This window comes from Salmo salar, chromosome ssa09 (assembly GCF_905237065.1).
Source record: "Salmo salar chromosome ssa09, Ssal_v3.1, whole genome shotgun sequence".
Classification (NCBI taxonomy): Eukaryota; Metazoa; Chordata; class Actinopteri; order Salmoniformes; family Salmonidae; genus Salmo; species Salmo salar.
In genome coordinates this window covers 43,122,233-43,144,980 of record NC_059450.1, presented here as the reverse complement: position 1 = coordinate 43,144,980, position 22,748 = coordinate 43,122,233, and positions in this window count along the sequence as shown.

The window sequence follows — 22,748 nt, the reverse complement described above, 5'->3', positions numbered from 1 at the left end:
GTTTATGATGAGTATTTTTGTAAATTGATGTGCTCATTCACTTGAAGTTTTGGGAGGCAAAACATTTTCTGAACATCATGCGCCGATGTAAAATGTTTTTTTTGGATATAAATAGGAACTTTATCGGACAAAACATACATGTATTGTGTAACATTGAGTCCTGGGAGTGTTATCTGATGAAGATCATCAAAGGTTAGTGATTCATTTTAGCTGTATTTCTGGTTTTTGTGACGCATCTCCTTGCTTGGAAAATGGCTGTGTGGTTTTTCTTGTCTCGGCACTGTCCTAACATAATCTAATGTTATGCTTTCGCCGTAAAGCCTTTTTGAAATCGGACAATGTGGTTGGATTAACGAGAAGTGTATCTTTAAAATGGGATATAATAGTTGTATGTTTGAGAAATTTGAATTATGAGATTTTTGTTGTTTTGAATTTGCCGCCCTGCTATTTCACTGGCTGTTGAATAGTGTGTCCCAGAGCGTCCCGCATGTCCCAGAGCGTCCCACGTTAGCGTCCCACATGTCCCAGAGAGGTTAAACAGCTTGGAAAATTCCAGAAAATGATGTCATGGCTTTAGAAGCTTCTGATAGGCTAATTGACATGATTTGAGTCGATTTGAGGTGTATCTGTGGATGTATTTCAAGGCCTACCTTCAAACTCAGTGCCTCTTCACAGGGGAAAATCAAAACAAATCAGCCAAGACATCAGAAAACATTTGTAGACCTCCACAAGTCCGCTTCATCCTTGGGAGCAATTTCCAAACACCTGAAGGTACCACGTTCATCTGTACAAACAATAGTACGCAAGTATAAACACCATGGGACCACGCAACCGTCATACCGCTGAGGAATGAGACGCATTCTGTCTCCTAGAAATGAACGTACTTTGGTTCGAAAAGTGCAAATCTATCCCAGAACAACAGCAAAGGACCTTGTGAAGATGCTGGAGGAAACGGGTACAAAAGTATCTATATCCACAGTAAAACGAGTCCTATATCGACATAACCTGAAAGGCTGCTCCAAAACCGCCATAAAAAAAGCTAGACTACGGTTTGCAACTGCACATGGGGACAAAGATCACACTTTTTGGAGAAATGTCCTCTGGTCTGATGAAACAAAAATGGAACTGTTTGGCCATAATGACCACCGTTATGTTTGGAGGAAAAAGGGGGACGCTTGCAAGCCGAAGAACACCATCCCAACCGTGAAGCATGGGGGTGGAAGCATCATGTTGTGGGGTTGCTTTGCTGCAGGAGGGCCTGGTGCACTTCACAAAATAGATGGCATCATGAGGAGGACAATTATGTGGATATATTGAAGCAACATCTCAAGACATCAGTCAGGAAGTTAAAGCTTGGTCGCAAATGGGTCTTCCAAATGGACAATGACCCCAAGGCATACTTCCAAAGTTGTGGCAAAATGGCTTAAGGACAACAAAGTCAAGGTATTGGAGTGTCCATCACAGAGCCCTGACCTCATTCCTATAGAACATTTGTTCGGCAGAACTGAAAAAGTGTGTGCGAGCATGGAGGCCTACAAACCTGACTCAGTTAGACAAGCTGTGTCAGGAGGAATGTGCCAAAATTCACCCAACTTATTGTGGGAAGCTTGTGGAAGGCTACCCAAAACGTTTGACCCATGTTAAACAATTTAAAGGCAATGCTACCAAATACTAATTGAGTATATGTAAACTTCTAAACCACTGGGAATGTGGTTAAAGAAATAAAAGCTGAAATAAATCATTCTCTCTACTATTATTCTGACATTTCACATTCTTAAAATAAAGTGGTGATCCTAACTGACCTAAAACAGGGCATTTTTACTAGGATTAAATGTCAGGAATTGTGAAAAACTATGTTTGGCTAAGGTGTATGTTAACTTCCGACTTCAACTGTATTTTTAAACAATTGGAACTAAGACAAACAAATAGCTGATATTGCGTCAAGATGGAGGGAATGTTGGAAAATAATGAACAATTTTAAAGTTAACAAAAATGTACGCATAATCCAATTTAAACAAATGTATAGAAACTTTTACACCAGACAAAATTCACAAATTCTACAGCACAATGGCAGAGTCATGTCTTAAGTGTAAAACTAACAATGGCTCAATAGTTCAATAGCCTTGTGGGAATGCAATGAAGTCCATAAGTTCTGGATTTAATTAGAAAGTTGGCTTTGAGAAGTGTTACAATGTATTTTTAATTTGTCTGCCTGCAAGACATGGCATATGAGGGTGCAGTGAGATACCCGATGTGTTGGACATCAATCATCTTGAAAAAACTATACTTAAAAACTGTAAATCAACCAGTCCTCCATCATTAACACAGTAGACAGATCAAATGCTGTATAATCTAAATGTTGAAAGTGCAACAGAGAGAAACAAAATGGTGCAGTTTGAGGCAGAGAGTGATGCGGGCGCTGGAGATGGGGGTGTGAGAAGGTGGGTCTGGCCAGGGAAGATGTTGTGAATGTTTGTGTCCATCTGTATGTTGTCGTTTCTATGTGGATGTTTTGTATTGTAAAAAATAAATAAAATAAAAAAATTGTACAAAATAAATATACTTATAATTCTTCTTCTACTCTCCCGAGTGGCACAGCGGTCTAAGGCACTGCCTCTCAGTGCTTGAGGTGTCACTGCAGACCCTGGTTCAATTCCAGGCTGTATCACAATCAGCGGTGATTGGGAGTCTCATAGGGTGGAGCACAATTGGCCAAGCTTTGGCCAGGGTAGGTTGTCATTGTAAATAATAATTTGTTCTTAACTGACTTGCCTAGTTGAAGGTTAAGTAAAATAAAGTAATCTCTCTCCTCTGCAGCAAATATTCTCAGTTTTCTTTCAATGTTTCTTCTCCTGTACTCAAATCAAACTTTATTTTTCACATGCGCCGAATACAACAAGTGTAGACCTTACCGTGAAATGCTTACAAGCCCTTAACCAACAGTGCAGTTCAAGAAGAGTTAAGAAAATATTTACCAAATATAATAAAGTAAAACATTATAAAAAGTAACACAATAACACAACAATAACGAGGCTATATACAGGGGGTACCGGTACCTAGTCAGTGTGCGGGCGTACAAGTTAGAGGTAATTTGTACATGTAGGTAGAGGTGAAGAGAGAAAGAGGAAGGAGAAAGAGAGAGAGAGAGAAGAGATGAAGAGAGAGACTCCTGCTGCAGTTCTCCGTACTGTAAAATTTCAGAATAGGAGACAGGGAGGCTGCCAGCTTAGTGCTTTTGTCCTTGTCTTATCCTAGGAGTGGACAAGCCCTGTTTATGAGGCTGGAGCTGCAGAACAGATCGTTTTTTATCATTCCACCTCTCAACCATGTGGTTACACTCACCACCGGCACAGAGAGAAAGCAGGGAAGGATAGAGAGAGAGAGAGAAGAAAGAGAAAAACAGAAAAGAGGTATAGCGAAATGGAGATGTATAATTTGAAGTTGACCTAACCCATTCACTCCTTGATTTCAAACACTTTCATTTTCAAACCCAGTCACTCAAATGGTTATTCTTTTCAAGGTGACATTGTTGGTTTATTGAATTAACTCAGTCCCTATAGGTTTCAGGAATCAAGGTAAGACCCAGATGCATGCTGTCGAAATAACACAGTTTATTGTAACAGGGACAGGCAAAGACAGGTCAAGGTAGGCAGGGGTCGAAAATCCAGGGTTAAGCAAAGGTACAGGATGGCAGGCGGACTCAGGGTCAGGGACAGGCAGGGTTCAGTAATCCAGAGGTGGAGCAAAGGTACAGGACGGCAGGCAGGCTCAGGGTCAGGCAGAGAGGTCAGGCGGACGGGTAACAGGGTCAGGACAAGCAAAGGTCAAAACCGGGAGGACTAGCAAAGAGAGGCTGGGAAACAATAGGAGCTGACAGGAAAAGCGCTGGTAAGCTTGAACGAACAAGACGAACTGGCAACAAACAGACAGAGAACACAGGTATATATACACAGGGGATAATTGGGAAGATGGGCGACACCTGGAGGGGGGTGGAGACAAGCACAAGGACAGGTGAAACAGATCAGGGCCTGACAGTACCCCCCCCCTGGGGATGCCACCTGGTGTTCCACCTGGGCGGATATCTGGTTGACTGGGGTGCTGGCGGTAAAAGTCGGCGATGAGGGCCGGGTCCAAGATGTCTTTAGCGGGAACCCAGCACCTCTCCTCCGGGCCATAACCCTCCCAGTCAACCAGGTACTGGAAACCCCTGCACCGTGGTTGAATCCTCAGGAGGCATCTCACCATGTATGCTGGCTGGCCCTCAATGACACGGGGGGAGGGATGGGCCTAGAAACAGATGACAAGGGGCAGTCAGACATGGTTTTGACTCTAGACACAGAAAATGTAGGAAGAATACGGAGGGTATAGGGCAACAGAGGACGAACAGCAGAGGGGCTAATGATCTTGGAGCGGGGGGGACAGGTCTCGACTTCCAGGGGTGTAGCCGCGGCCCTATAGCAACGTGTGCCTCAGACTTGACCTTCTTGGATACCAGTTGGTGCTGCAGAAGCGAAGTGGCCCGGGCCATACTGAACCCCTCCCGGAGGTCCTGGTAATCCGCCGGGGCTGGCGGAGAGGTCCGGGGCAATTTCCAAGCCCCCAGGAAGCCGTCCCGGGGCTGGCAGAGCTGAATTCAGGCAATGAGTGTGGCAGGATGGGCTCCAGCCCACGATGGCACCAGTAGCCCAGTCAATGTCGGGAATGTGACGCTGGAGCCAAGAGAATCCCAAATCACGGAGACCTGCGGAGACTCAACCAGCAGGAATTGGATAGCCTCGCTGTGGTTCCCCGACACTCGTAGGCTGACGGTGGTGGTCTGGTGGGTGACCCGGCCTATAGAGCACCTATCCAGCGCTCTAACACCCATGGGAATGGAGAGGGGTTGAGTGGGGATGCCCAGCTCGGACGCCAGGGTAATGTCCATGAGACTCACATCGGCCCCCGAGTTGATGAGTACCTGGAGAGACTTGGACTTTTCACCCCACAGCAGGGTGGCATGGAAAGGGGGGCGAGTAGGGGGAGAATAACAATTATCTTTCAGACCCACCAGTGTTCTCACTCCAACGAATGAGCTAGCACTCTTGAAGGGACAAGTAGACACAAAATGACCGGCGGTACCGCAATACAGACAACTCTGGGTCTCAAGTCTGCGTACGCGTTCGGCTGGAGACAGCCCAGCCCTTCCGAGCTGCATCGGCTCGGGAAGAGGTGAATCGGCAGTCTCCGAAGGCTCTTGGAGGGACTCGCGTAAGCATGGATCCTTTTGGGGACATAGACGCCGGGGACTTCCGGAATTTATCAGCTACAAGGTGGGATCCCTGAGTGAGCGATTGGGACCGCAATCGGACCTCTTCTCCCTCCTACGCTCTCGTAGCCAATCATCAATCTGGATGGTTAAAGCGATGAGTGAGTCGAGATCCGTCGGTAGTTCTCAGGCTGCCAGCTCATCCTTTACCTCCTAGTAATAATATACGCTATCTTTGATCAGTACGAGGGGAACGAAAAAGCCTGCAACTCGAAAACGAGGGAGCACTTGGAGAGAAAAGCCCGGCAGGTTCTGGAATCTCCATCATAGAGCTCCGGGGGAGGTAAGCGGGGTTCCCGGGAAACCGGGGTGAAGGCGCTGCTACCAGCCATGTTACAGAGGGGCTGGGAGGTTACAGTCATGGTTGGCTGCCTAGTAGGCAACCCACAGACTTGCTCCCGCAAAATGTCCAATGCTTGGTCATGACGATCACCGTGGCCTGGAGCCCCTCCATCATGCCGCGAAGCAACTCCTCGTGCCTACCAACGGTGGCTCCCTGGGAGGAGATGGTGGAGCTGGTCCAAGTCTGCTGGGTCAGTCATGGCCAGTTCGTATTATCAGGGATCAAGGTAAGAATCAGATGCAGACTGTCGAAGTAACACTGTTTATTGTAGCAACAGGGGCAGGCAAAGACAGGTCAAGGCAGGCAGGGGTCGAAAATCCAGGGTAAGGCAAAGGTACAGGATGGCAAGCAGGCTCAGGGTCAGGCGGGTGGGTAACAGGGTCAGGACAGGCAAAGGTCAAAACCAGGAGGACTAGCAAAGAAAGGACAAGCACATGGACAGGTGAAACAGATCCGGGCATGACATTAGGTCCCTCTAAGAAATGTAAATAGGTCTTGGAATGATGATGTAACTCACAGCTAGTTATTGGAATGATTGGATTGGTTGAGAGAATTTACCATACTAATTGCTATTTAATTGAACAGACAAACATCATCAGCTATGCCGACTTCTTAAGCAATAACAGAGCATGCAATCATCCTTCCTCTTTTTTTTAATTCCATATTTCCCTTCCCATGAGAATGAATAAAGCATCATTTTCCATTATGGAATCGTTCAATTTGGCCCCACGTCCATATAAATGCATAGCCTCGGAAAACGAAAAACAATTTCCATTCGAAAAGAGAGACAACAAGCATTAGATGTCGAACACTAGTGCATTTTTGTATTTCAATAAGATAACATCTCCAATTTCAAACAGAGGTCCACAGTATTGTAGCCCTGGAAGGGGAAAAGAAACAGTTTTGCCTCTGGGGGGCAAAAAAAAATAATATTGAAAAGGAACTTTACTACAAAAATGTTCATGTCCATTCCACCTACAGAGAGTAATTCAACCGGTTATAGAATAGAGAAGAGAGAGACGGAGAGAGAGGAAAGAGAGGAAAGAAAGAGAGAGAGAGAGAGAGAAGGAAAGGTAGAGAGAGAGAGAGAGAGAGAGAGAGAGAGAGAGAGAGGAAGCTGTTGAAAGGAGGAGAGGGAGGAGGGAGAAAGTAGAAAGGGCGAGAGAGAGAAGGGGGAGCCTTTTACCCTCCCTCCTTCCCTCCCTCCTTATCCTCCATTCACTCTCTATTGTTTTATTTCTTGGTCTGATTGAGATGATGTTGTGTCTCTAACCGTCATGGTTGCCGGTGTCCCTCCCAATGGCCGTCTGTCTGAGGGTTAGGGGCCAGGCTGGCGTTATCTGGCCAATCGCAGCCACCCGCTGATCTGCCTTCCCAGTCATCTGGGGCTTTAGATAAGCCGGTCCCGGCTGCCCGCTGTAGGGCAGCCGCGAAAAGACGCAGATTATCCGATAATTTCACAAAGGACAGGCTGGGTCAGCAATGCAGGCAGGCAAGCGTGGGGGACACTGCAGAAAGACGAGAAAATTACAGACAGAGACAGAGAGAGAGAGAGAGAGAGAGAGCGAGGAGGACAGAGAGAGAGGGAGACAGAGAGAGGGAGGAGGACAGGGAGAGAGGGAGAGAGAGCGAGAGAGAGAGCGACAGAGACAGAGAGAGAGTGTGAGAGAGTGAGAGAGAGAGAGAGAGAGAGAGAGAGAGAGAGAGAGAGAGTTGTGAGCGACAGAGACAGAGAGGGAAATAGGAGAGGACAACAATGACAACTATGAGGTGCTGGGGTATTGTAGAAGACATTGATGTGGTCTTTATAGGGGGTGTTTTCGTGTTGGTGTTTCTAACAGGATAGATTGGGGTAGAGATGGACTACATATGCTTTTCTGGGGTTCTTTTCAATATAATGTGACAAGACTTGACATATTCATGTGACACATTCCTATCTGTTAACTATCCCAGCCATCATGATGCCTGCATGTGTGGGGACCATATGAGCCCTGTTGATTAAATACGGTTGATGTCAGAAGTTTACATACACCTTAGCCAAATACATTTAAACTCAGTTTCACAATTCCTGACATTTAATCCTAGTAGAAATTCCCTGTTTTAGGTCAGTTAGGATCACCACTTTATTTTAAGAATGTGAAATGTCAGAATAATAGTAGAGAGAATGATTTATTTCAGCTTTTATTTCTTTCATCACATTCCCAGTGGGCCAGTGGGTCAGAAGTTTACATACACTCAATTAGTATTTGGTAGCATTGCCTTTAAATTGTTTATCTTGGGTCAAACGTTGGGGTTGCCTTCCACGAGCTTCAACAATAAGTTGGGTGAATTTTGGCTCATTCCTCCTGACAGAGCTGGTGTAACTGAGTCAGGTTTGTAGGCCTCCTTGCTCGCACAAGAACCATTTACGACCAAGCTTTAACTTCCTGACTGATGTCTTGAGATGTTGCCTCAATATATCTACATAATTTTCCTCCCTCATGATGCCATCTAATCTGTGAAGTGCACCAGTCCCTCCTGCAGCAAAGCAACCCGACAACATGATGCTTCCACCCCCATGCTTCACGGTTGGGATGGTGTTCTTCGGCTTGCAAGCCTCCCCCTTTTTCCTCCAAAAATAACAATGATCATTATGGCCAAGCAGTTCCATTTTTGTTTCATCAGACAAGAGGACATTTCTCCAAAAAGTACAATCTTTGTCCTCATGTGCAGTTGCAAACCATAATCTGGCTTTTTTATGGCAGTTTTGGAGCAGTGGCTTCTTCCTTGCTGAGCGGCCTTTCAGGTTATGTCGATATAAGACTCATTTTACTGTGGATGTAGAGACTTTTGTACCTGTTTCCTCCAGCATCTTCACAAGGTCAGGAGCTAGACAGCTAACTAGCTACTAGTCTTTGTTAGCCACGGCTAGCGGTCTTCACCTTTTCGCTCGTACACCGCCAGCTTTAGCTCGGACAATATATGCCAGTCTGCACAGCACGATATCAACCCAGAGCATATCGGACTGCTTCTCCCTACCACATCATCGGATTCCTGACACTTTGGATCATTACACCAGATCATCGCAGCTTGCTGGCTGCTACTGAGTGGCTACTGTTAGCTAATGCCTCTGTCCCGAAGCAAGCACCAGTTAGCCTTGAGCTGGCCACGAGCTAGGCCCACATACCAGCTACTTCTAGGGCTACAATACCTATTTTGTCAATTGGCCTGGACCCTTTGTTGTCGACGCTGAGCCCCGCCGATCCATCATGACTGGTCTGCCGACGCGGTCGCCCGATGTGGTCTCAACGGGCTTTTCCGTTGCGATGTCGCCGAAGACCCATCTTCTTGCCCCGGCAGGCTAGCTTTTTAAGCGCCGTGTCTCCCACTCGCGTAGCATAGTACTGACTACTGAACGGCTCCCTGACTCACCTATTGCTGTTCTTTGGACCCTATGATCACTCGACAACACAGCTGATGCCCCCCGGACTGTTTCAATAACACGGTACCTCATTTTGTTTATCTGTCGGCCCCAGTCTCGAACTCAGGTCCTGTATGTACCTAACTGACCCGCTCTGCCCATTCATCGCCATTTACCCATTGTCTTAGCTCTCCCGATCAACACCTGTGACTGCTTTATGCCTCTCACTAATGTCAATATGCCTCGCTATAATATCAATATAACTTGTCTACTGCTGTCTCAGCTAGTCCTTGTTGTTTTATTTCACTGGAGAGCCCTCAGTAATGCTCATCTTGCCTTAGATAGCTCTTTTGTCCCACCCCCCACACATGCGGAGACCTCACCTGGCTATACTAGTCCCACCAGAGACAAAACCTCTCTCATCGTCACTCAACGCCTAGGTTTACCTCCATTGTTTTATTCACTGCTTTAGCACACTCTGCCAACCCTGATGTCCTAGCCATGTCTGAATCCTGGTTTAGGAAGGCCACCAAAAATTCAGAAATTTACATCCCCAACTACAACATTTTCCGCCAAGATAGAACTGCCAAAAGGTGGTGGAGTTGCAACCTACTGCAGAGATAGTCTGCAGAGTTCTATCATGCTATCCAGGTCTGTGCCCAAACAGTTCCGGCTTCTACTTCTAAAAATCCACCATTCCAGAAATAAGTCTCTCACTGTTGCCGCTTGCTACAGACACCCATCAGCCCCCAGTTGTGCCCTGGACACCATATGTGAATTGATTGCCCCCATCTATCTTCAGTGTTCGTACTGTTAGGTGACCTAAACTGGGATATTCTTAACACCTCGGCCGTCCTACAAACTAAGCTAGATGCCCTCAATCTCACACAAATTATCAAGGAACCTACCAGGTACATCCCCAAATCCCAAAACATGGGCACCCTCATAAATATCATACTGACCAACCTGCCCTCTAAATACACCTCTGCTGTCTTCAACCAGGATCTCAGCAATCACTGCCTCATTGCCTGCATCCGTAATGGGTCCATGGTCAAACGACCACCCATCATCACTGTCATACGCTCCCTAAAAAACTCAGCGAGCAGGCCTTTCTAATCGACCTGGCCCGGGTATCCTGGAAGGATATTGACCTCATCCCGTCAGTCGGGGATGCCTGGTTATTCTTTAAATGTGCTTTCCTCAACATCTTAAATAAGCATGCCCCATTCAATTTATTTTTTAACTAAGAACAGATATAGCCCTTGGTTCACACCAGACTTGACTGCCCTTGACCAGCACAAAAACATCTTGTTGCGTACTGCATTAGCATCGAATAGCCCCCGTGATATGCAATGTTTCAGGGAAGTTAGGAACCAATATACACAGTCAGTCAGGAAAGCAAAAGCTAGCTTTTTCAAACAGAAATTTGCATCCTGTTGCACAAATTCCAAAAACCTTTGGGACACTGAAAAGTCCATGGAGAATAAGAGCACGTCCTCCCAGCTGCCCACTGCACTGACACTAGGAAATACTGTCAGCACCGATAAATCCAAGGCACTTGAGAATTTCAATAAGCATTTGTCTACGGCGGCCTTGCTTTCCATCTGGCTACTCCGACCCCGGCCAACAGCTCTGCACCCCCCGCAGCAACTTGCCCAAGCCCCCCGCTTCTCCTTCACCCAAATCCAGACAGCTGATGTTCTGAAACAGCTGCAAAATCTGGACCCCTACAAATCAGTTGGGCTAGACAATCTGGACCCTCTCTTTCTAAAATTATCCGCCACAATTGTTGCAACCCCTATTACTAGCCTGTTCAACCTCTCTTTTGCATAGTCTGAGATCCCTAAAGATTGCAAAGCAGTGCTGCGGTCATCCCCCTATCAAAAGGGGGAGACACTCTAGACCCAAACTGTTACAGACCTATATCCATCCTGCCCTGCCTTTCTAAAGTCTTCGAAAGCCAAGTTAATAAACAGATCACCGACCATTTCGAATCCCACCGTACCTTCTCCGCTATGCAATCTGGTTTCTGAGCTGGTCATGGGTGCACCTCAGCCACGCTCAAGGTCCTAAACGATATCATAACCGCCATCGATAAAAGACAGTACTGTGCAGCCATCTTCATCGACCTGGCCAAGGCTTTCAACTCTGTCAATCACCACATTCTTATCGGCAGACTCAACAGCCTTGGTTTCTCAAATGACTGCCTCGCCTGGTTCACCAACTACTTCTCAGACAGTTCAGTGTCAAATTGGAGGGCCTGTTGTCCGGACCTCTGGCAGTCTCTATGGGGGTGTCACAGGGTTCAATTCTCAGGCCGACTCTTCTCTGTATATATCAATGATGTCGCTCTTGCTGCTGGTGAGTCTGTGATCCAGCACTACCCAGACGGCACCATTCTATATACTTCTGGCCCTTCTTTGGACAGTGTGTTACTGATTTTGCTTTTAGGTGTGAAGACTAACTTCAGAGACCACATTCAAGTCCTCCATCCCCCACATAGTCTGACTGCTGCTCTCTGGCTCCACAACAATTCCCCGACCTGCCATCTAGAGGTGTGAATACCCAGCCAGCCTACAGGTAGATGGTAAGTGCTTTACAGCTGAAAGGGACTTACTTGTTTCCTTTCAAATGATACCAAGAATATGCATATCCTTGCTCCAGGCCCTGAGCTACAGGCAGTTAGATTTGGGTATGTCATTTTAGGCGAAAACTGAAAAAAAACAGGGCTATCCCTTAAATACAAAAGTAAGCAAACACGTTTGGTATTAGCCAAAAGGCATGTGGGAGACTCCCCAAACATATTGAAGGAGGTACTTTGGTCGGAAAGTATTCACTTGCCGTCTGGGTTCCGCTCACTAACCAATGATTAACAAAATGGCACTAACACCAACTTGAGACACTGCATGCAGAATTCTGCAAAAAAATCCCCTGTGTACAATGTAAAACACCAAATAATGCATGCAGAGCAGAACTAGACCGATACCCGCTAATTATCAAAATCCAGAAAAGAGCTGTTCAATTCTACAACCACCTTAAAGGAAGCAATTCCCAAACCCTCCATTACAAAGCCATCACCTACAGAGAGATAAACCTGGAGAAGAGTCCCCTAAGCAAGCTGGTCCTGGGGCTCTGTTCACAAACACAAACACACCCCACAAAGCACCAGGACAGCAACACAATTAAACCCAACCAGATCATGAGAAAACAAAAAGATAATTACTTGACACATCAAAAATAATTTACATAAAAACAGAGCAAACTAGAATGCTATTTGGCCCTAAACAGAGTACACCGTGGCAGAATACCTGACCACAGACTCAGTGGGCATAGCCTTGCTATTGAGAAAGACCGCCGGAGGCAGACCTGGTTCTCAAGAGTGTTCAATCACAGAAGCAATATTTGTGACCTGTTGCCAAAAGAAAAGGGCAACCAGTGAAGAACAAACACCAGTGTAAATACAACCCATATTAGTTTTTTTTCTCTCCCTTTTGCACTTTAACTATTTGCACATCATTACATCACTGTATATAGACATAATATGATATTTGAAATGTCTTTATTCTTTTGAAACTTTTGTAAGTGTAATGTACATTTTTTTCTTGTTTATTTCACTAAGTGTTTATTATATATTGCACTTGCGTTGGCAATGTAAACATGTGTTTCCCTTGCAATAAATCCCTTAAATTGAATTGAAAGAGAGAGAGATAATGTCTTTAACTCCCTATTCATCTCTCTCTATCTCTTCTCCGCAGATGGATTAAATGTTTTCTCGTTTGTCACCTAATGTTGTGGCTGCTTAATTCTGCTGCCGGCTGCATTCAGGCCCGGGTGGTAGTTATTGGCATGGGTGTGATACTGATCATTACACCTTTGTACAATGGGAAACACCATGGTCATGGCAGTCTTTGGAGACCTGGGTAATACTGAGGGGGGTGGTGGGAATCATAGCAGACTGATTTGATAATTACAGTACAGATAGACGTGTGTGCGGTGGGGGAGGGAGGGGTTCTGTGTGTGTATATGGGTGTCTGTGTGTGCGTGCGTGTGTGTATGCATGCGTGTGTGCGTGCGTGTCACTGAAGATGCGGTGGCTTGTGTGTGCTTTAGACAGAATAAGCAGAGAGATGTGTTACTGATTGATAATCCTAGGGATGTATTATTGATTCATAATCCTAGGGATGTATTATTGATTGATAATCCTAGGCATCTATTATTGATTGATAATCCTAGGGATCTATTATTGATTGATAATCCTAGGGATGTATTATTGATTGATAATCCTAGGGATGTATTATTGATTGATAATCCTAGGGATGTATTATTGATTGATAATCCTAGGGATCTATTATTGATTGATAATCCTAGGGATGTATTATTGATTGATAATCCTAGGCATCTATTATTGATTGATAATCCTAGGCATCTATTATTGATTGATAATCCTAGGGATGTATTATTGATTGATAATCCTAGGCATCTATTATTGATTGATAATCCTAGGCATCTATTATTGATTGATAATCCTAGGCATCTATTATTGATTGATAATCCTAGGCATCTATTATTGATTGATAATCCTAGGGATGTATTATTGATTGATAATCCTAGGGAAGTGTTAATGATTGTTATTGATTGATATTATTGTAGCTAATTCCGTGTGGCTCAGTTGGTAGAGCATGGCACTTGCAATGCCAGGATTTCCATGGGGTACCAGGGGTACCAGTACGAATGAAGATATATGCACTCACTAAAGTAAATTGCTCTGGGTAAGAGCGTCTGCTAAATTACAAAAATGAAAGAATGAATAATCCTAGGGATGTAATTTATACCCATTGGTTCCCTATTTAAATGTTTAAGATATTTCATCGGTCTGCAGACCCCACAATTATCAAAATGTAGCATGCATCAGTCATAAAATCGATTCAAACATAACATATCACCAATTCACTAACATATTTTTCTCATATTACTTTCTTTCTACTTTCCAAAAATACCTCTCATCTTCTGTAACGACTGATGCGTCTTCTCTTTCAGCGTGGAACTAAGCATGGAACTGTGTTGACAGTCATTGATCTACAAGTCAGTTAGCATGCCGAACAACCCTAAGGATTATCAATAGCCCAGTCAAACTGCGCACTGTGCCCAGCTTCGAGCTCTGATCAACGCAAGGTAGCTGAATGGGGTTTACAATACATTTTATTTTGATTGTTCAGGTTCACCAGCAATAGTTTTGGTCATTTTGCTTTAAACAATCGTATATGGTCATTTTAAGCTATATAAAGGGTGAAGTTGATAATTTCATAACAATGAATCACTTTTGTGAGACACTGCATGGTCAAAGAGAGGCTCAATAAAAACTTCCAAAATCATTCAATTTTGAGATGGGGGTGAAATCCAACGTTGTGCTTTAAATTGATTGGCTATCTCACAGCTCCTTTGTAAACAATAACTATTGATGCATTATTAAGTCAAATGCTTAATTAGTGGGTGATGGTGATTTCAGAACCAAATTGGGGGGAGGGCAAAAAACAGGCTACATTGTCTCATTCGATAGTGGTACTGAGGTGGTAGATGTCTAGTCTCTTTATGGCTCTAATCTGATGGTGGTAGATGTCTAGTCTCTTTATGGCTCTAATCTGATGGTGGTAGATGTCTAGTCTCTTTATGGCTCTAATCTGATGGTGGTAGATGTCTAGTCTCTTTATGGCCCTAATCTGATAGTGGTAGTGGGGTGGAAGATGTCCAGTCTGCTTTATGGCTCTAATCTGATAATGGTAGATGTCTAGTCTCTTTATGTCTCTAATCTGATAGTGGTAGTGGGGTGGTAGATGTCTAGTCTCTTTATGTCTCTAATCTGATAGTGGGAGTGGGGTGGTAGATGTCTAGTCTCTTTACGGCTCTAATCTGATAGTGGTAGTGGGGTGGTAGATGTCTAGTCTCCTTTATGGCTCTAATCTGATAGTGGTAGTGGGGTGGTAGATGTCTAGTCTCTTTATGGCTCTAATCTGATAGTGGTAGTGGGGTGGTAGATGTCTAGTCTCCTTTATGTCTCTAATCTGATAGTGGTAGATGTCTAGTCTCCTTTATGGCTCTAAACTGATAGTGGTAGTGGGGTGGTAGATGTCTAGTCTCCTTTATGTCGCTAATCTGATAGTGGTAGTGAGGTGGTAGATGTCTAGTCTCCTTTATGACTCTAATCTGGTAGTGGGGTGGTAGATGTCTAGTCTCCTTTATGGCTCTAATCTGATAGTGTTAGTGGTAGATGTCTAGTCTCCTTTATGTCTCTAATCTGATAGTGGTAGTGGGGTGGTAGATGTCTAGTCTCCTTTATGGCTCTAATCTGATAGTGGTAGTGGGGTTTTAGATGTCTAGTCTCTTTATGTCTCTAATCTGATAGTGGTAGTGGGGTGGTAGATGTCTAGTCTCCTTTATGGCTCTAATCTGATAGTGTTAGTGGTAGATGTCTAGTCTGCTTTATGGCTCTAATCTGATAGTGGTAGTGGGGTGGTAGATGTCTCCTTTATGGCTCTAATCTGATAGTGGTAGATGTCTAGTCTCCTTTATGGCTCTAAACTGATAGTGGTAGTGGGGTGGTAGATGTCTAGTCTCCTTTATGTCGCTAATCTGATAGTGGTAGTGAGGTGGTAGATGTCTAGTCTCCTTTATGACTCTAATCTGGTAGTGGGGTGGTAGATGTCTAGTCTCCTTTATGGCTCTAATCTGATAGTGTTAGAGGTAGATGTCTAGTCTCCTTTATGTCTCTAATCTGATAGTGGTAGTGGGGTGGTAGATGTCTAGTCTCCTTTATGGCTCTAATCTGATAGTGGTAGTGGGGTTTTAGATGTCTAGTCTCTTTATTTCTCTAATCTGATAGTGGGAGTGGGGTGGTAGATGTCTAGTCTCTTTACGGCTCTAATCTGATAGTGGTAGTGGGGTGGTAGATGTCTAGTCTCCTTTATGGCTCTAATCTGATAGTGGTAGTGGGGTGGTAGATGTCTAGTCTCTTTATGGCTCTAATCTGATAGTGGTAGTGGGGTGGTAGATGTCTAGTCTCCTTTATGTCTCTAATCTGATAGTGGTAGATGTCTAGTCTCCTTTATGGCTCTAAACTGATAGTGGTAGTGGGGTGGTAGATGTCTAGTCTCCTTTATGTCGCTAATCTGATAGTGGTAGTGAGGTGGTAGATGTCTAGTCTCCTTTATGACTCTAATCTGGTAGTGGGGTGGTAGATGTCTAGTCTCCTTTATGGCTCTAATCTGATAGTGTTAGTGGTAGATGTCTAGTCTCCTTTATGTCTCTAATCTGATAGTGGTAGTGGGGTGGTAGATGTCTAGTCTCCTTTATGGCTCTAATCTGATAGTGGTAGTGGGGTTTTAGATGTCTAGTCTCTTTATTTCTCTAATCTGATAGTGGTAGTGGGGTGGTAGATGTCTAGTCTCTTTATGGCTCTAATCTGATAGTGTTAGTGGTAGATGTCTAGTCTGCTTTATGGCTCTAATCTGATAGTGGTAGTGGGGTGGTAGATGTCTCCTTTATGGCTCTAATCTGATAGTGGTAGTGGGGTGGTAGATGTCTCCTTTATGGCTCTAATCTGATAGTGGTAGTGGGGTGGTAGATGTCTCCTTTATGGCTCTAATCTGATAGTGGTAGTGGGGTGGTAGATGTCTAGTCTGCTTTATGCCTCTAATCTGATAGTGGTAGTGGGGTGGTAGATGTCTAGTCTCCTTTATGGCTCTAATCTGATAGTGGTAGTGGTAGTGGTAGATGTCTAGTCTCCTTTATGGCTCTACTCTGATAGTGGTAGTGGGGTGGTAGATGTCTGGTCTCCTTTATGACTCTAATCTGGTAGTGGGGTGGTAGATGTCTAGTCTCCTTTATGGCTCTAATCTGATAGTGGTAGTGGTAGTGGTAGATGTCTAGTCTCCTTTATGGCTCCAATCTGATAGTGGTAGTGGGGTGGTAGATGTCTATTCTCCTTTATGGCTCTTATCTGATAGTGGTAGTGGTAGATGTCGAGTCTCCTTTATGTCTCTAATCTGATAGTGGTAGTGGGGTGGTAGATGTCTAGTCTCCATTATGGCTCTAATCTGATAGTGGTAGTGGGGTGGTAGATTTCTCCTTTATGGCTCTAATCTGTTAGTGGTGGATGTCTAGTCTCCTTTATGGCTTTAATCTGGTAGTGGTAGTGGAAGATGTCTAGTGTCCTTTATGGCTCTAATCCGAAAGTGGTAGTGGAAGATGTCTAGTGTCCTTTATGGCTCTAATCCGATAGTGTTAGTGGTAGATGTCTAGTCTCCTTTATGGCTCTAATCTGATAGTAGTAGTGGGGTGGTAGATGTCTCCTTTATGGCTCTAATCCAATAGTGGTAGTGGGGTGGTAGATGTCTAGTATCCTTTATGTCTCTAATCTGATAGTGGTAGTGGGGTGGTAGATGTCTAGTCTCCTTTATGGCTTTAATCTGATCGTGTTAGTGGTAGATGTCTAGTATCCTTTATGTCTCTAATCTGATAGTGGTAGTGGGTGGTAGATGTCTAGTCTCCTTTATGTCGCTAATCTGATAGTGGTAGTGAGGTGGTAGATGTCTAGTCTCCTTTATGACTCTAATCTGGTAGTGGGGTGGTAGATGTCTAGTCTCCTTTATGGCTCTAATCTGATAGTGTTAGTGGTAGATGTCTAGTCTCCTTTATGTCTCTAATCTGATAGTGGTAGTGGGGTGGTAGATGTCTAGTCTCCTTTATGGCTCTAATCTGATAGTGGTAGTGGGGTTTTAGATGTCTAGTCTCTTTATTTCTCTAATCTGATAGTGGGAGTGGGGTGGTAGATGTCTAGTCTCTTTACGGCTCTAATCTGATAGTGGTAGTGGGGTGGTAGATGTCTAGTCTCCTTTATGGCTCTAATCTGATAGTGGTAGTGGGGTGGTAGATGTCTAGTCTCTTTATGGCTCTAATCTGATAGTGGTAGTGGGGTGGTAGATGTCTAGTCTCCTTTATGTCTCTAATCTGATAGTGGTAGATGTCTAGTCTCCTTTATGGCTCTAAACTGATAGTGGTAGTGGGGTGGTAGATGTCTAGTCTCCTTTATGTCGCTAATCTGATAGTGGTAGTGAGGTGGTAGATGTCTAGTCTCCTTTATGACTCTAATCTGGTAGTGGGGTGGTAGATGTCTAGTCTCCTTTATGGCTCTAATCTGATAGTGTTAGTGGTAGATGTCTAGTCTCCTTTATGTCTCTAATCTGATAGTGGTAGTGGGGTGGTAGATGTCTAGTCTCCTTTATGGCTCTAATCTGATAGTGGTAGTGGGGTTTTAGATGTCTAGTCTCTTTATTTCTCTAATCTGATAGTGGTAGTGGGGTGGTAGATGTCTAGTCTCTTTATGGCTCTAATCTGATAGTGTTAGTGGTAGATGTCTAGTCTGCTTTATGGCTCTAATCTGATAGTGGTAGTGGGGTGGTAGATGTCTCCTTTATGGCTCTAATCTGATAGTGGTAGTGGGGTGGTAGATGTCTCCTTTATGGCTCTAATCTGATAGTGGTAGTGGGGTGGTAGATGTCTCCTTTATGGCTCTAATCTGATAGTGGTAGTGGGGTGGTAGATGTCTAGTCTGCTTTATGGCTCTAATCTGATAGTGGTAGTGGGGTGGTAGATGTCTAGTCTCCTTTATGGCTCTAATCTGATAGTGGTAGTGGTAGTGGTAGATGTCTAGTCTCCTTTATGGCTCTACTCTGATAGTGGTAGTGGGGTGGTAGATGTCTGGTCTCCTTTATGACTCTAATCTGGTAGTGGGGTGGTAGATGTCTAGTCTCCTTTATGGCTCTAATCTGATAGTGGTAGTGGTAGTGGTAGATGTCTAGTCTCCTTTATGGCTCCAATCTGATAGTGGTAGTGGGGTGGTAGATGTCTATTCTCCTTTATGGCTCTTATCTGATAGTGGTAGTGGTAGATGTCGAGTCTCCTTTATGTCTCTAATCTGATAGTGGTAGTGGGGTGGTAGATGTCTAGTCTCCATTATGGCTCTAATCTGATAGTGGTAGTGGGGTGGTAGATTTCTCCTTTATGGCTCTAATCTGTTAGTGGTAGATGTCTAGTCTCCTTTATGGCTTTAATCTGGTAGTGGTAGTGGAAGATGTCTAGTGTCCTTTATGGCTCTAATCCGAAAGTGGTAGTGGAAGATGTCTAGTGTCCTTTATGGCTCTAATCCGATAGTGTTAGTGGTAGATGTCTAGTCTCCTTTATGGCTCTAATCTGATAGTAGTAGTGGGGTGGTAGATGTCTCCTTTATGGCTCTAATCCAATAGTGGTAGTGGGGTGGTAGATGTCTAGTATCCTTTATGTCTCTAATCTGATAGTGGTAGTGGGGTGGTAGATGTCTAGTCTCCTTTATGGCTTTAATCTGATAGTGTTAGTGGTAGATGTCTAGTATCCTTTATGTCTCTAATCTGATAGTGGTAGTGGGTGGTAGATGTCTAGTCTCCTTTATGACTCTAATCTGATAGTGGTAGTGGGGTGGTAGATGTCTAGTCTCCTTTATGGCTCTAATCTGATAGTGGTAGTGGGGTGGTAGATGTCTAGTCTCCTTTATGTCTCTAATCTGATAGTGGTAGTGGAGTGGTAGATGTCTAGTCTCATTTATGTCTCTAATCTGATAGTGGTAGTGGGGTGGTAGATGTCTCCTTTATGTCTCTAATCTGATAGTGGTAGTGGGGTGGTAGATGTCTAGTCTCCTTTATGGCTCTAATCTGATAGTGGTAGATGTCTAGTCTCCTTTATGGCTCTAAACTGATAGTGGTAGTGGGGTGGTAGATGTCTAGTCTCCTTTATGGCTCTAATCTGATAGTGGTAGTGGGGTGGTAGATGTCTAGTCTCCTTTATGTCTCTAATCTGATAGTGGTAGTGGGGTGGTAGATGTCTAGTCTCCTTTATGGATCTTATCTGATAGTGTTAGTGGTAGATGTCTAGTCTCTTTATGGCTCTAATCTGATAGTGGTAGTGGGGTGGTAGATGGCTCCTTTATGGCTCTAATCTGATAGTGGTAGTGGGGTGGTAGATGGCTCCTTTATGGCTCTAATCTGATAGTGGGGTGGTAGATGTCTAGTCTCCTTTATGTCTTTAATCTGATAGGGGTAGTGGGGTGGTAGATGTCTAGTCTCCTTTATGTCTCTAATCCGATAGTGGGGTGGTAGATGTCTAGTCTCCTTTATGTCTCTTATCTGATAGTAGTAGTGGGTGGTATATGTCTAGTCTCCTTTATGTCTCTAATCTGATAGTGGTAGTGGGGTGGTAGATGTCTAGTCTCCCTCATGGCTCTAATCTGATAGTGGTAGTGGGGTGGTAGATGGCTCCTTTATGGCTCTAATCTGATAGTGGTAGTGGGGTGGTAGATGGCTCCTTTATGGCTCTAATCTGATAGTTTTAGTGGGGTGGTAGATGTCTAGTCTCCTTTATGGCTCTAATCTGATAGTGGTAGTGGGGTGGTAGATGTCTAGTCTCCTTTATGGCTCTAATCTGATAGTAGTAGTGGCGTGGTAGATGTCTCCTTTATGGCTCTAATCCAATAGTGGTAGTGGGGTGGTAGATGTCTAGTATCCTTTATGGCTCTAATCTGATAGTGGTAGTGGGGTGGTAGATGTCTAGTCTCCTTTATGGCTCTAATCTGATAGTGTTAGTGGTAGATGTCTAGTCTCCTTTATGGCTCTAATCTGATAGTGGTAGTGGGGTGGTAGATGTCTAGTCTCCTTTATGTCTCTAATCTGATAGTGGTAGTGGGGTGGTAGATGTCTAGTCTCCTTTATGGCTCTTATCTGATAGTGTTAGTGGTAGATGTCTAGTCTCTTTATGGCTCTAATCTGATAGTGGTAGTGGGGTGGTAGATGTCTCCTTTATAGCTCTAATCTGATATTGGGGTGGTAGATGTCTAGTCTCCTTTATGTCTTTAATCTGATAGGGGTAGTGGGGTGGTAGATGTCTAGTCTCCTTTATGTCTCTAATCCGATAGTGGGGTGGTAGATGTCTAGTCTCCTTTATGTCTCTAATCTGATAGTAGTAGTGGGTGGTATATGTCTAGTCTCCTTTATGTCTCTAATCTGATAGTGGTAGTGGGGTGGTAGATGTCTAGTCTCCCTTATGGCTCTAATCTGATAGTGGTAGTGGGGTGGTAGATGGCTCCTTTATGGCTCTAATCTGATAGTGGTAGTGGGGTGGTAGATGGCTCCTTTATGGCTCTAATCTGATAGTTTTAGTGCGGTGGTAGATGTCTAGTCTCCTTTATGGCTCTAATCTGATAGTGGTAGTGGGGTGGTAGATGTCTAGTCTCCTTTATGTCTCTAATCTGATAGTGGTAGTTGGGTGGTAGATGTCTCCTTTATGGCTCTAATCTGATAGTGGTAGATGTCTAGTCTCCTTTATGGCTCTAAACTGATAGTGGTAGTGGGGTGGTAGATGTCTAGTCTCCTTTATGTCGCTAATCTGATAGTGGTAGTGAGGTGGTAGATGTCTAGTCTCCTTTATGACTCTAATCTGGTAGTGGGGTGGTAGATGTCTAGTCTCCTTTATGGCTCTAATCTGATAGTGTTAGTGGTAGATGTCTAGTCTCCTTTATGTCTCTAATCTGATAGTGGTAGTGGGGTGGTAGATGTCTAGTCTCCTTTATGGCTCTAATCTGATAGTGGTAGTGGGGTGGTAGATGTCTAGTCTGCTTTATGGCTCTAATCTGATAGTGGTAGTGGGGTGGTAGATGTCTGGTCTCCTTTATGGCTCTAATCTGATAGTGGTAGTGGTAGTGGTAGATGTCTAGTCTCCTTTATGGCTCTACTCTGATAGTGGTAGTGGGGTGGTAGATGTCTGGTCTCCTTTATGACTCTAATCTGGTAGTGGGGTGGTAGATGTCTAGTCTCCTTTATGGCTCTAATCTGATAGTGGTAGTGGTAGTGGTAGATGTCTAGTCTCCTTTATGGCTCCAATCTGATAGTGGTAGTGGGGTGGTAGATGTCTATTCTCCTTTATGGCTCTAATCTGATAGTGGTAGTGGTAGATGTCGAGTCTCCTTTATGTCTCTAATCTGATAGTGGTAGTGGGGTGGTAGATGTCTAGTCTCCATTATGGCTCTAATCTGATAGTGGTAGTGGGGTGGTAGATTTCTCCTTTATGGCTCTAATCTGTTAGTGGTAGATGTCTAGTCTCCTTTATGGCTTTAATCTGGTAGTGGTAGTGGAAGATGTCTAGTGTCCTTTATGGCTCTAATCCGAAAGTGGTAGTGGAAGATGTCTAGTGTCCTTTATGGCTCTAATCCGATAGTGTTAGTGGTAGATGTCTAGTCTCCTTTATGGCTCTAATCTGATAGTAGTAGTGGGGTGGTAGATGTCTCCTTTATGGCTCTAATCCAATAGTGGTAGTGGGGTGGTAGATGTCTAGTATCCTTTATGTCTCTAATCTGATAGTGGTAGTGGGGTGGTAGATGTCTAGTCTCCTTTATGGCTCTAATCTGATAGTGTTAGTGGTAGATGTCTAGTATCCTTTATGTCTCTAATCTGATAGTGGTAGTGGGTGGTAGATGTCTAGTCTCCTTTATGACTCTAATCTGATAGTGGTAGTGGGGTGGTAGATGTCTAGTCTCCTTTATGGCTCTAATCTGATAGTGGTAGTGGGGTGGTAGATGTCTAGTCTCCTTTATGTCTCTAATCTGATAGTGGTAGTGGAGTGGT